Source organism: Bufo bufo, chromosome 9, assembly GCF_905171765.1.
Source record: "Bufo bufo chromosome 9, aBufBuf1.1, whole genome shotgun sequence".
Lineage (NCBI taxonomy): Eukaryota > Metazoa > Chordata > Amphibia > Anura > Bufonidae > Bufo > Bufo bufo.
Genome location: NC_053397.1, coordinates 113,947,549 through 113,959,792, shown reverse-complemented (window position 1 = coordinate 113,959,792; position 12,244 = coordinate 113,947,549). Strand labels below are relative to the sequence as shown.

Here is a 12,244-nt window from a genome sequence, read left to right as displayed (position 1 = left end):
GTTGCGCCCCTTGTGACTGCACGATCCCGTCTCGGGCTCCCGCAGTCAGCCGGGCATAATTTTCTCACTGCGTAGGTGAAATTTCAGGATGCACTAAAATGCACTCTAACCTTTACAAGTGAACTTAATGTGACCTTCTCTAAACTAGGGTTGAGCGATATACCGGTATCCGCGATATTAAAACATGGCGATATCACAGTTTCCGAATAACCGCAGTATTTAATGACATCATAGGAGTGGTCGCATGTGCTGCTTACGTTTTCCGGTCACTGGCCCCTGCCTTCTGCATTTCTACTAGCATGCGGAGGGCTGAACCTGGCTGCAGGGAGGAGCAGGCTTCTTTTTTTTTTCTTCACTTTATATAAACCTGTCATATACTGCCGCTCAAGTCTGGTGCTTTGCAGCAGCCGCCGCCTTTCACCTTGCTATGCTCCTCCTCTCGTCTTGCTCTGCTCCTCCGCCTCTGGTCAGTGCAGTAGTTTGAGTGACATATGACTAGAACTCGGTGGGACCTAACAAATAGACTTTTCTCTGACCCGTGGGGGAGTCAACATATAAAGCAGTAAGTGATATTGCTGCCATCTGCTGCAACTTTACCAAGACTTTGTACAAACATTAATATGTGTCACCAACGCATGTGTCTTCACTCCAGTGTGATACGCATATAAATAGAGATGTCATTGTGTACATACATGACGTGTATATATCGTGTGTACTGGGCTCCGGTAGACTGATGGTTTACATTGATGGTGTTTTCTGTGTTTTCATCTGCGTAGCCCTTTGTGACAGACAGCCCACTACTGACTGCTAACATAACCCCTGGCTACTTCGCTACTCCTTCAGGTAATGACTGCAGTCACTGTCCATTGGGGTGATTTATAGGGGTAGGAGAACTTCATATTTGAAGTCGGCTTTCTCATGTACTGCTATTTTGGGGGTGGAGAGTGACATCACCACAGAATGCCCCCCAATGTGGAGCCCTGTCTTCTTCTTTAAAATCTCCCAAAGAAGACTTCCTCCACAAATTATCCTAATAGGATTTTACCCCAGTTAGTTAGATGGATCGTAAGAGGCTTCCCTACACTACCACACACCGCCCCATACAGTGCAACGTCTCCTTGTGGCCCACAGCCCCATACAGTGCAACGTCTCCTTGTGGCCCACAGCCCCATACAGTGCAACGTCTCCTTGTGGCCCACAGCCCCATACAGTGCAACGTCTCCTTGTGGCCCACGGCCCCATACAGTGCAACGTCTCCTTGTGGCCCACAGCCCCATACAGTGCAACGTCTCCTTGTGGCCCACGGCCCCATACAGTGCAACGTCTCCTTGTGGCCCACGGCCCCATACAGTGGAACGTCTCCTTGTGGCCCACGGCCCCATACAGTGGAACGTCTCCTTGTGGCCCACGGCCCCATACAGTGCAACGTCTCCTTGTGGCCCCAAGTGTTTTTTTCTGCTAAATGGGTATTTATCGCGATACATTTCTTCAAATAGTTATCCTGGGAATATTTTTGATATCGCCAACCCCTACTCTAAACTTTTGAATGCACAGATCCAACTGTTCTTAAGTACATTTTCCACAACTTGCTGTTCTCTAGCAAGGAGCTTAACTCGTAGGATACCAGCCTTAAATTCCAGTGCTGTAGAGCTACGGCAGGCCAATCTGGCAGGTGCAGGAGCTGCACCTGCCCGATCAGCAGCAGGAGCTGCACCTGCCCGATCAGCAGCAGGGTTCCGACAGTCACTGATAGCCAGATCCCTGCTGTATGCGCCGACATCAGTGTTTTCACCATCAACCCTCGCTATGCCATGTTCAGCGCTGACCGCGGCATGTGCGATTTCCTTGTGCCCATCGGGTCCCTGCTCTGCAGTGATGGGGTTCCGATGGCAGGGAAGGCAACCTGATGCCTTCCATTAGCATCGTGCTGCCTTCCATGTAAGCCTGTAAGACCCAGCCCCCTGGGTCTCACAGGCAAGCGGGCTGTAAGTGTATTACATTGAGTAGAAAAAGAAGGCTCCAGCACTTGTGGTAAAAGTTTTCCGGTCCTGGTCTTTATTACACCAAACTTGTAATGTACAAACACAGTGGCACTCCTACCCACTCCCCCAGATTTACGCGTTTCTAACTCTTCAGTTCTTAGTCATAATCCCATTATTGACTAAGAACTGAAGAGTTCGAAATGCGTAAATCTGGGGGAGTGGGTAGGAGTGCCACTGTGTTTGTACATTACAAGTTTGGTGTAATAAAGACCGGGACCGGAAAACTTTTACCACGAGTGCTGGAGCCTTCTTTTTCTACTCAATATGATGCCTGGACCGGCTTGGGTCTGCTCCGTGCACAGAATTACAGGATGAATACGGGTAAGGCTACTTTCACACCTGCGTTCAGGTGTCCGCTCGTGAGCTCCGTTTGAAGGGGCTCACGAGCGGTCCTGAACGCAGCCGTCCAGCCCTGATGCATTCTCAATGGAGGCGGATCCACTGAGAATGCATCCGCCTGCCAGCGTTCAGCCTCCGCTCCGCTCAGTGAGCGGACACCTGAACGCTGCTTGCAGCGTTCGGGTATCCGCCTGGCCGTGCGGAGGCAAACGGATCCGTCCAGACTTACAATGTAAGTCAATGGGGACGGATCCGTTTGAAGATGACACAGTATGGCTCAGATTTTCAAACGGATCCGTCCCCCATTGACTTTCAATGTAAAGTCAAAACGGATCCGTTTGCATTATCATGGTTATGCAAACGGATCCGTTCTGAACGGATGCAAGCGTTTGCATTATAGGAGCGGATCCGTCTGTGCAGATACCAGACGGATCCGCTCCTAACGCAAGTGTGAAAGTAGCCTAAGCTGGACATTTCTCAATTTCTATTGTAAGTGTATTACATTGTGTAATACACTTACAACCAATCCATTACAATACATATGGATTGTAATGCATTGTAGAGGGGAAGTTAAAAAAATGTTTTACATAATGATCCAAGTAAAAAGAAAATATATATATAAACGCCCTTTTTTCATAATTCCGTTTTAAAAAATTGTAAAAAGAAAAAAAAGTAGACGTATTGGGTATCGCCGCGTTCGTATCGACCGGCTCTCTAAAAATATCACATTATCCAACCCAGCCAAAACAGCCATTTTCTGGTCACCTTGCCTCACAAAAAGGGTAATACCAAGCGAACAAAAGGGCAGATGTACCCCAAAATGGTACCAATCAAACCGTCATCTCATCCCGCAAAACATTAGACCCTACTTAAGACAATTGCCAAAAAATTGCTATTCCAAAACTTAACTAATATGTCTATTATTTTTATTTTTATCGCCGCGACAACATGCTCACTAAAAATCAAATGATATACTCAGGATATATGTCAGGTAAATGCTGTAAAAATAAAATTGAATAAAAACTATGGCAGAATAGTCAGTACACCCCTTAATATATTATTTGATTGGTATAGTTTCCAAAAGTGCAAACCCTCAAAAAGTGATCCCATACAGATGTATTGTAATGCATTGCAGAGGGGATTAGACCCCCTAAAGTTGAAGTCTCAAAGTAGGACAAAGAAAGTAGAAAAAAATAAGTTAGTGTTTTTAATAATAAAAAATAAGGTTTCAAGTAAAAAAAAGCCACTTTCCCCTGATTTTATAATAAAAAAATAGAAAAAAAACCTCACACACACATTAGATATTGCCGTGTTCATAACAACCAGCTCTATAAAAATGTCACATGACTTAACCCTTCAGGTAAACCGTAATAAAAATAAAATAAAAACTGTGCCAAAAAAGCCATTTTCCATTTCTCCACCATGACTGCATATTATAGGAGATTGACCCATGACCTCTGTATGGGCAGGAAAACAGAGAAGATTAAATTACCCTCTCCCACCACCCACCTCAGTGTTTTTCTGCCCCTATAGTGGCCAGGACAGAGAAGGGCCTCTCTGCTCGCCAGGGAGGTAGAGATGAATCTACATTTTAATTCTTCCTTTCACAGGGCAACTCATCGGGGGTTGCGGCCTCCCTTGTGTTAATTCTTCCTTTCACAGGGCAACTCATCGGGGGTTGCGGCCTCCCTTGTGTTTTTAGAAATGACCTGTGTTGTTTCCCCTGCTCGCCTCGCATCTGTTGATCGGATGCTTGTCCTGGGCTGCGGCACCTTCCTTTCCCCTGGCGGCACGAGCGGGTCTATGCTGGGAGATCCCACTTGCTGTACGCCGGCGTCTGACGTCACTTCCGGTGGCGAGGTAGCGCAGTGGCATCCCTGGAAGTGCGCTGCACTGGTGAAGTGGTTTGCTGTTTTAAAAAGCAGCGTGGAAGCCATGGAGGGTCCTGATCTGAGGTCTGGTAAGATGTCAGCCACTGAACAGCCAAGAGAACTTGATGCTCCAGCGCCAGTGAACGTAAGTCCCCATATGGGGAACCTTTGTTGAGCAGCCTATGTGTGCATAAGTGATCCTTGTTGATGGCAGTATATAGGGATTAAGCACGCTGACTATATATACATTAGGGTTGCATCGGGTATCAAATTATCGATACCCAATCGATACTTTTGTATCGATTCGATACCGGGACTTGCCTTTTACAGATACTAGGCTAGGTGCGGGATTAACTGCCATTGATGGCAGCTCCCTGTCATAGAGGTCAGGCGCTGGCTATGTCATTCTACCGCCGGCACCCGCCTCCTGTATCTGTATTAAGCGTTAGTTATTTTCATTGGTGGCGCAGTGCGCCCCCCCCCAGTATTAAACATTGGTGGCGCAGTGCATCCCCCCCAACCCCCAACTATTATCATTGGTGGCAGTGGCCACAGGGTCCCCTCCCCTCCTCCTCATTGGTGGTGCACTGGCAGTTCTGATCGAAGCTCCAGCAGTATAATGGCGGGGCTCCGATTGGTTATCATGGCAGCCAGGACGCTACTGAAGCCCTGGCTGTCATGGCAAGCTCAGGGCAGCAGGGGGGGGGGTGTAAAGTCCCATTCACCCTAATAGAGCTCTATTAGCGTGAATAGGACAAGGGATTAAAAGATCCCATGTTCAAGCCCCTAAGGGGGGAAATAGTTATTTTTCGCCCTGTAAGACGCACCTAGGTTTTTAAGGAGGAAAATAAGAAAAAAAAAATTTTTTAACCAAAAGGTGTGCTTTTGGTGGGTTTAAACTAATGGCGGTCTGTGCATGACACTATTATGGGGGATCTGTAGATAATGCACTGTTATGGGGTGGGGGATCTGTGGATGGCACTGTTATGGTGGGGCGGATCTGTGGATGGCATTATGATGGAGGGGATCTGTGGATGGCATTATGATGGGGGGATCTGTGGATGGTACTGTTATGGGGTGGTGGATCTGTGGAGGACACTGCTATATGTGTCATCCACAGATCCCCCCCCCATAACAGGTCCCATCCACAGATACCCCCATCATAATGCCATCCACAGACCCCCCCTTCCCCATCATTATCCCATTCACAGATTCCTAGGGAGGGACTGTAGTAGGCGGCGAGAGCTGCGGGGCTGTGCAGGCAGCTTAGTATATACTGTATTATACATAGTGTTAATCATCAGATCTAAACTGAATAATGATGCGCTCCCCCTGTGTACCGTACTTACCGGTACACATGTCACGCTCCTGTAGTTAGCGCTAGCAGGCAGGCCTGGCGGCCGTAACTCACTGAGGTCACGTGCCTGCCCTGCCTGCTTCATTCATACGGTACACATGGGGAGCAGGGGGAGCGCATCATTATTCAGTTTAGATCTGATGATTAACACTACGTATAATACAGTACATACTGAGCGGCGGGGCCAGAGTACAGTGCCTGCACGGCCCTGCCGCTCTCCCCGCCTACAACAGTCCCTCCTCACTAATACATTGCAGTCTGCGATGTAAATTGCCAGCATTCACCCCATAAGATGCAGGGGCACTTCCCCCCCCACTTTTTGGGGGAAAAAAGTGCGTCTTATGGGGCCAATAATATGGTAAATAAAAAGTTAAAAAAACAAAAAACAAAATATTAAGTATAAATCACCCCTTTCCCAATTTTACATTTAAAATATATAAACAAATAAATAAGCATATATCGCCGCGTCCGAAAAGTACAAACTATTAAAAAATAAAATAAATACTGCACGATTTTCTATTTTATTTTTTGTCACTTTGTCCCCCAAAAAATAGGATAGGACTGTTCGATTATGAACCGGACGTTCCATAAAATGCGGAATGCACGCGGCTTTTTTAGTGGGTTTTTTCCGCCAGTTTTTTATGGTATTGAAATCTAATCTAAATTTTGGTGTCGTGACAACCCTATACATATGCATTGCTGGGGGCATATAGTAATTTGTTCCTCTCTTATCAATAGTTGTCTAGGGAGGCTCAGAAAAGGCCCAAAAAGAGTTTCAATTGCATTTCGTGTTTTAAGAAACTCCCTGAGCAGTACACAAAAAAGCTATGCAAATAATGCATTTCAAGTATTGTAAGAGATGAACAATCATCGATGATGGATGAATTAAGGACCATAATACATGACAAAGTTAAATCTTCCCTGGCCTCATTAAGAGAAACCAGCCCTGGTCCACAACCTATTAAAATGCAAAAAATAGCGGCTCCCTCCTCCTCGGATTCTGAGGATCTAATGGATGAGGCTATACCTTCTAAACAATGGGAAGAGAATGATCCCCTTTCTGAAGTAGAGATAGTAGAGGATGCAAAAAAATTCCATTTCTCCGCTGAGGAAATGGGAGACCTATTAAAAGCAGTCCATGCCACGAAGGGCATAGAAGAGGCCCAAAAATCACATTCTATACAGGAGGAAATGTTTTGGGGCTTAAGAACCAAACGCTCCAAGGTATTTCCAATAAATGAAAATATTAAGAAAATGGTTCTTGATGAGTGGTCCAACCCTGAGAAGCGACTGTATATCCAGGGAGTTTGAGTCGGTTACTATTTGACCCTTCTGAATCTAAAATATTTGACAATATTCCAAAAATTGACGTACAGGTAGCCAAGGTAAATAAGACTTCTCTGCTATTTGAGGACTCTTCCCAGTTGAGAGACCCAATGGAAAGGAAGGCAGATAGTATTTTGCGCAAATCATGGTAAGCGGCCATGTATAGCATAAAGACCAACATAGCTGCAACATATGTCGCAAGATCTATGCGTTTGTGGCTTAACGAGCTAGAAAATCACTTAAAAAAATAAAACTCCAAGGCGGAAAATAGGATTCGTTACCCTTACTCAAATCAGCCACTGTTTTTCTGGCAGACGCTTCGGCAGAAACTCTAAGATTCTTGGACAAAAATGCAGCCCTCTCTAATACGGCCAGGAGGGCCTTATGGATGAAGTCATGGTTGAGAGACAAAGTATCCAAAATGAAACTGTGTTCCATTTGGTTTTTTGGGAGAATATGTCTTTGGTTCAGTTCTGGACAAGATCATTGAAAAAGCTACGGATAAGAAAAAAGTTTTTCCGGAGGAAAAACCTCAGAAAAGGAGATTTTCCTTTCGCCCCTATAGTGGCCAGGATAGATCATATAGGGGTAAAGGAAAAAACTGTTAAGTGGAACTACCCAAAAGGGAGTAGAGGTAGAGGTTTCCTCCTCAATGTCCAGAACAAATCTAGCGATGAACAATGACTCCAGAATTGAGGGAATACTAACAAATTACTCCTCCCAGTGGAGAAAAACATTACATAAAAAAACAGACAGATCGTTCTGAACTATAATAAACCTAAAGCAGCTAAACAGAAATATCCTGTACAGGAAATTTAAGATGGAGTCACTGATCTCTACAATCTCTCAATTTGAAGAACGCGTATTACCACGTCCCGATACAGGACAAAAAGTTTGAAAATTCCAGAAGAGGAGCTCCAACAAGGAAGGGGTCATTCTAATATCCCCAAAACGCGTATGGTTTATACCTTCCACCGACATGCTGGGACAGAAGTTTTCCTGAATTTTAAAGCAAAGACGGCTATGTCAAAGACCGGCAACCATTGGAGAAAGCTCTAACGATACGAAGCTTCAACAAGCGTACAATCAGCTGATGACACAAAGCTCCACCAAGTGCGTAGTCAGTTGATATCCGGCTCATTGCGAATTTCCAAGGCGCACAAAGACAAGAGGACATCGACTAGATTGAGGTAACACTAACACAGTTGCAACAATAGGTGGGACGCCACCTCGGTGCCTCTTGATCCCCTCTGTCTTCTTTAAGGACTTGTGACATTCACTTATGCGCTGCTGAAAGTCAGCAGCAACACCATACGGAACCATGATTATTTATGAATACGATTATTTGAGAATCCGTTCATTTAAGAGTGTTATCTGGATATACAAGAGGATCATTACCTTTTAAAGATTTAACACATGGATTGCGGTTGTCCACATTCTGGACTTTGATCATCGATGTACTGTGCCTTTTCATTGTTGATGAGCACCTATTGCTGCCACCCATGTGATTTATTCATATGTGATTTTTATGTTGCTATATTTATGAATTATTGCTGCCACCTATGTGACCTACTCATATGTGATTTTTATGCTGCTATACTCATGAATTAATGCTACTTTAGGGAGTTTAATTAAATATTTCTTATTTTTGACTACATATTTGAGTGCCTGGTCTTATTGATTGTTTTATTATTTGATTCTTCTTCTGTGACTGGGTGGGTCACAAAGACCAAGAGCACCTGATCCAAATTACCCAGCTGTAGTGATCCACAGACGTCTTGCTTGCATCTTTTATATAAAAGATGCATTGATGGCGGAAAAAAGGAACTCTTCCCTCGCCATACCATAATGTCAAACTGTTCATGGCCCTGTCAGCAGCGACCCTCTGCCAGCGCTGATCACTACTACCTCCGGGACCACAATGTTTCATATAGGTGGGGTTACCCCTTTAAAACTTCTTGTTCAAAGAAATGGAAAGATCCATGCTATTAAGACCTTTGAGAACCAGAAAGATTTATTACAATCCTGGCAAATCCCTCTGTCCTCCCAAGATCCTAACGAGACCTCTGCTACAAACCACCAAGCCTATTTGATAGTAAACCCACACTGAGTTTATTGCTTATCCTAGTGTTCTCACCTCTATCTCACCATTTTACCTCACAACTAACCCGCTGGAGAGCACCTGAACTACTTCTTTTTCAGGCTCGCCAATCAACATTACCAGGAACTTGGGACTTCTATCAATGTTCTGCCCTTAAGACGTCCAGTTTCTTCTTAAGGAGGATTATAGCAGCAACTTTGCCAGGGGATGGAGATTACACCTTGCCCACAGGTGCAGACCCTCCACCAGTGAACACCACCTTTATGCCATTTTCTCCCGGCCTCTTCAGTGGACACTTGCCCTACATTGCCTTAAGTGGTCTATGGTTCTACTGGCTTTTTTTGTTTTTCAGATATGGTTCATACCTTGTTAATCTGTTTGTGTTTCTCTTTGTCTACCTTGTAAGCTCTCACAGGCACTGTAGAATTAAACAAGCGGTCCTCTTTCCACCACTATGGGGCTTAAGATCATGTCATTGAATGCCAAGGGGCTCAATTGCCCTCAGAAACGGTCCTATGTGTGGAAAGAAGCATTGTCGACTGGTGCGGACGTTCTTTGCATTCAGGAGTCTCGCTTGTTGCAAACTGATGCTGCTAGAATGCACCATCACCTTTTCCGTAACATTTTTCATTCCCATTTCAGCAAGAAGACCAGGGGGGCCTTCATAGCCGTTAAGAATACAGTTGCTTTTGCCCTCATCGCCAGCAGAGCTGACCCTGGGGGCAATTTCTTTTATGTTTGATCATTAACATCACATATACTCTGGTAAATATCTATGCACCCAATGCACGCCAACTGTCATTCCTATATAAAGTAATGCCACACACCAACAAATTGAAAGCAGGAAAGGTTATATTGGCTTAGACTTTAACTCAATAATTGACCCTTCCCTGGACTCCACCACGTTTACAAGGCGATCTGAAATGGGAATGGCCTCCTTTTTACACTCAGAGCGTCTTATTGATGTGTGGAGAGCTCAACATAGTCAGTAGAGGGACTTCAACTTCTTCCCCCCCATCCCCTACATTTATCCTACTCCCGAATTGACGTTCATGGTGGACCACACTACTCTACGCCTCACCTCCTCCTTAGACATAGGCCTCATTCAGTGGTCCGACCATGCTCCGGTCGCTATCACTTTGAATGAAATATTCCAATCTCACCCGCCCCTATTTGGAGAAACAACACGTTCCTATTTGGCAACCCTAAACATATTGATGAACTCTCTAATGGGCTGAAAGAATACTTTCTCTTCAACACAGGTTCAGTTTTAGACCCTTTACTTCCTATGGCAGGGCCACAAGTCCTACATAAGGGGCTCCCTAATTAAGTTGAGCATAAGGTAAAAAACTCAGAACTAAATCTCCCAGATACTTGAGAAGATAGCCTGCTTGGCCTGAAAGGGCCAATAAGGACCATCCAACAGCCCAACGATCAGACGAGTTCAGGCTTGAAAGGGACAAACTCTGAGGAGCTCTACTCCATAATTATAGCAAGTCTGTACTTGGGCTTAAATCCAAGTATTATGCCCGAGGTAGGCTACTCTCTCGCCAGCTTAAATCCAGTCTCTCAAAATCCAAAATACTGCATATCCTGCACCCCAGCACTAAAGCCAAATTAATTGACCCAAGAGACATTGCGGAACAATTTTGCCTTTATCATAAAGATCTTTATAACCTTAAGGACAATGTTCCACTCGGCCCTTGTTAAGGAGTTCTTGGTAAAAGCTTCACTCCCCACACTTACTGACCCACAACTACAGTTTTTTAATGCCCCACTCACAGATATGGAAATTAAAAAATTAATTCTCTCCCATCCCTTGGGAAAATCCCCGGGACCTGATCCAATGAATATTACTGCCACTTCCAAACAGACCTATTTCATTACTCAATTCGGACATAAAAGTTTTTGCAAAATTTATCGCCAACAGACTGTCCCCCATGCTCCCCTCTCTCTTTATCAATGCAGACCAAACTGGCTTTGTAGCTGGGAGACAGGCATCTGATAACACCACAAGAATTGTGGACCTCTTTAACTACACTGAAGTCCATCACTCCCCTATGCTCGTAGTGACCTTGGACGCCTAGAAGGCGTTTGACTGCATCTACTGGTCATTTGCCTTCTCGGCTCTTCGGGAGATGGGGTTATTTGGCCACATAATGAACGCTATTGAAAACCTTTACTCATCCCCTTCAGCTAAAGTATTGGGTCCCGCCAGGGCTGCCCCTTATCGCTCCTACTTTTCATTCTTGCCTTGGAGCGTCTAGCACAACACATAAGAAATTCACCAAACCCAACTGGATTTAAGGTGGGAGAACTAACCTACACCTTTACCCTATATGCAGATGACCTTATTCTTACCTTGGCGGACCCTGTTAGATCTTTTGGGAAGTGCTCTATCTATAATATCACACTTTGGTTCTCTCTCTTACTATAAAATAAATAGCTCTAAGTCCCAAGCTCTCCCCATCAATATCCCTCCTAGGGAAGTATTACTTTTACAATCCCTATATGATCTTGATTGGCATCTGAATTGCCATACTTGGGAGTTAAACTTACATTTCCATGCTCCCTTTTATTTAAACTTAACTACGAGCCTCTCCATTATGTCCCAAGACTTCTCCAACTTTGCAATGAAGGCAGTGTCCTGGGTAGGCAGAGTTGCATCATTTCAGATGATGACCCTTCCGAAGCTTATCTACATCTTCTGCGCCCTCTCTATTTCCCCCCTAATATATTCTTCAAGAGAGCTCAGTCTATTTTAAATGCCTACTTGTGAAGCTCCCCCCGACCCAGAGTAGCCCAAACCTTGATGTTTAGAAACAAAAGAGCTGGAGGTATTGGCCTCCCTTCAAATAAGGATTAGCACAGCACCATCGGACTCTCGTTCATCTGTGAATAGTGGTCCTCTAACAGTTCCAAAGCATGGGACCAAATAGAATCACATTCTATCAGCAGATGCACATTAAAATCTAATACAACTTGTTTGAAACCCACATCCCCCAAAAGCCAAACTACTAACAGTAGCTCACGCAGGATCCCTGTGGACCTAAATTCATAAACTACAGGGGAATTCTAAATCATCTTTTCTCTCCCACTCCACTAACCACACCCTGGAAGGTTTCATAACTAATATTAACCTCTCCGCCTGGCGCTCTGGAGGGGTCGCAAATGTTGCAAAACTTTGAGATGCCCATTTAGTCCTCTC

The 12,244-nt window shown here is 44.7% G+C and overlaps 1 protein-coding gene across 3 annotated transcripts in view; it reads left to right on the top strand.

Annotated features, from left to right (window-relative positions):
* The window catches only part of SCYL3 (SCY1 like pseudokinase 3), a 387,880-nt gene that overhangs the window by 89,497 nt on the left and 286,139 nt on the right, over nt 1-12,244 (top strand). The window lies entirely within an intron of this gene.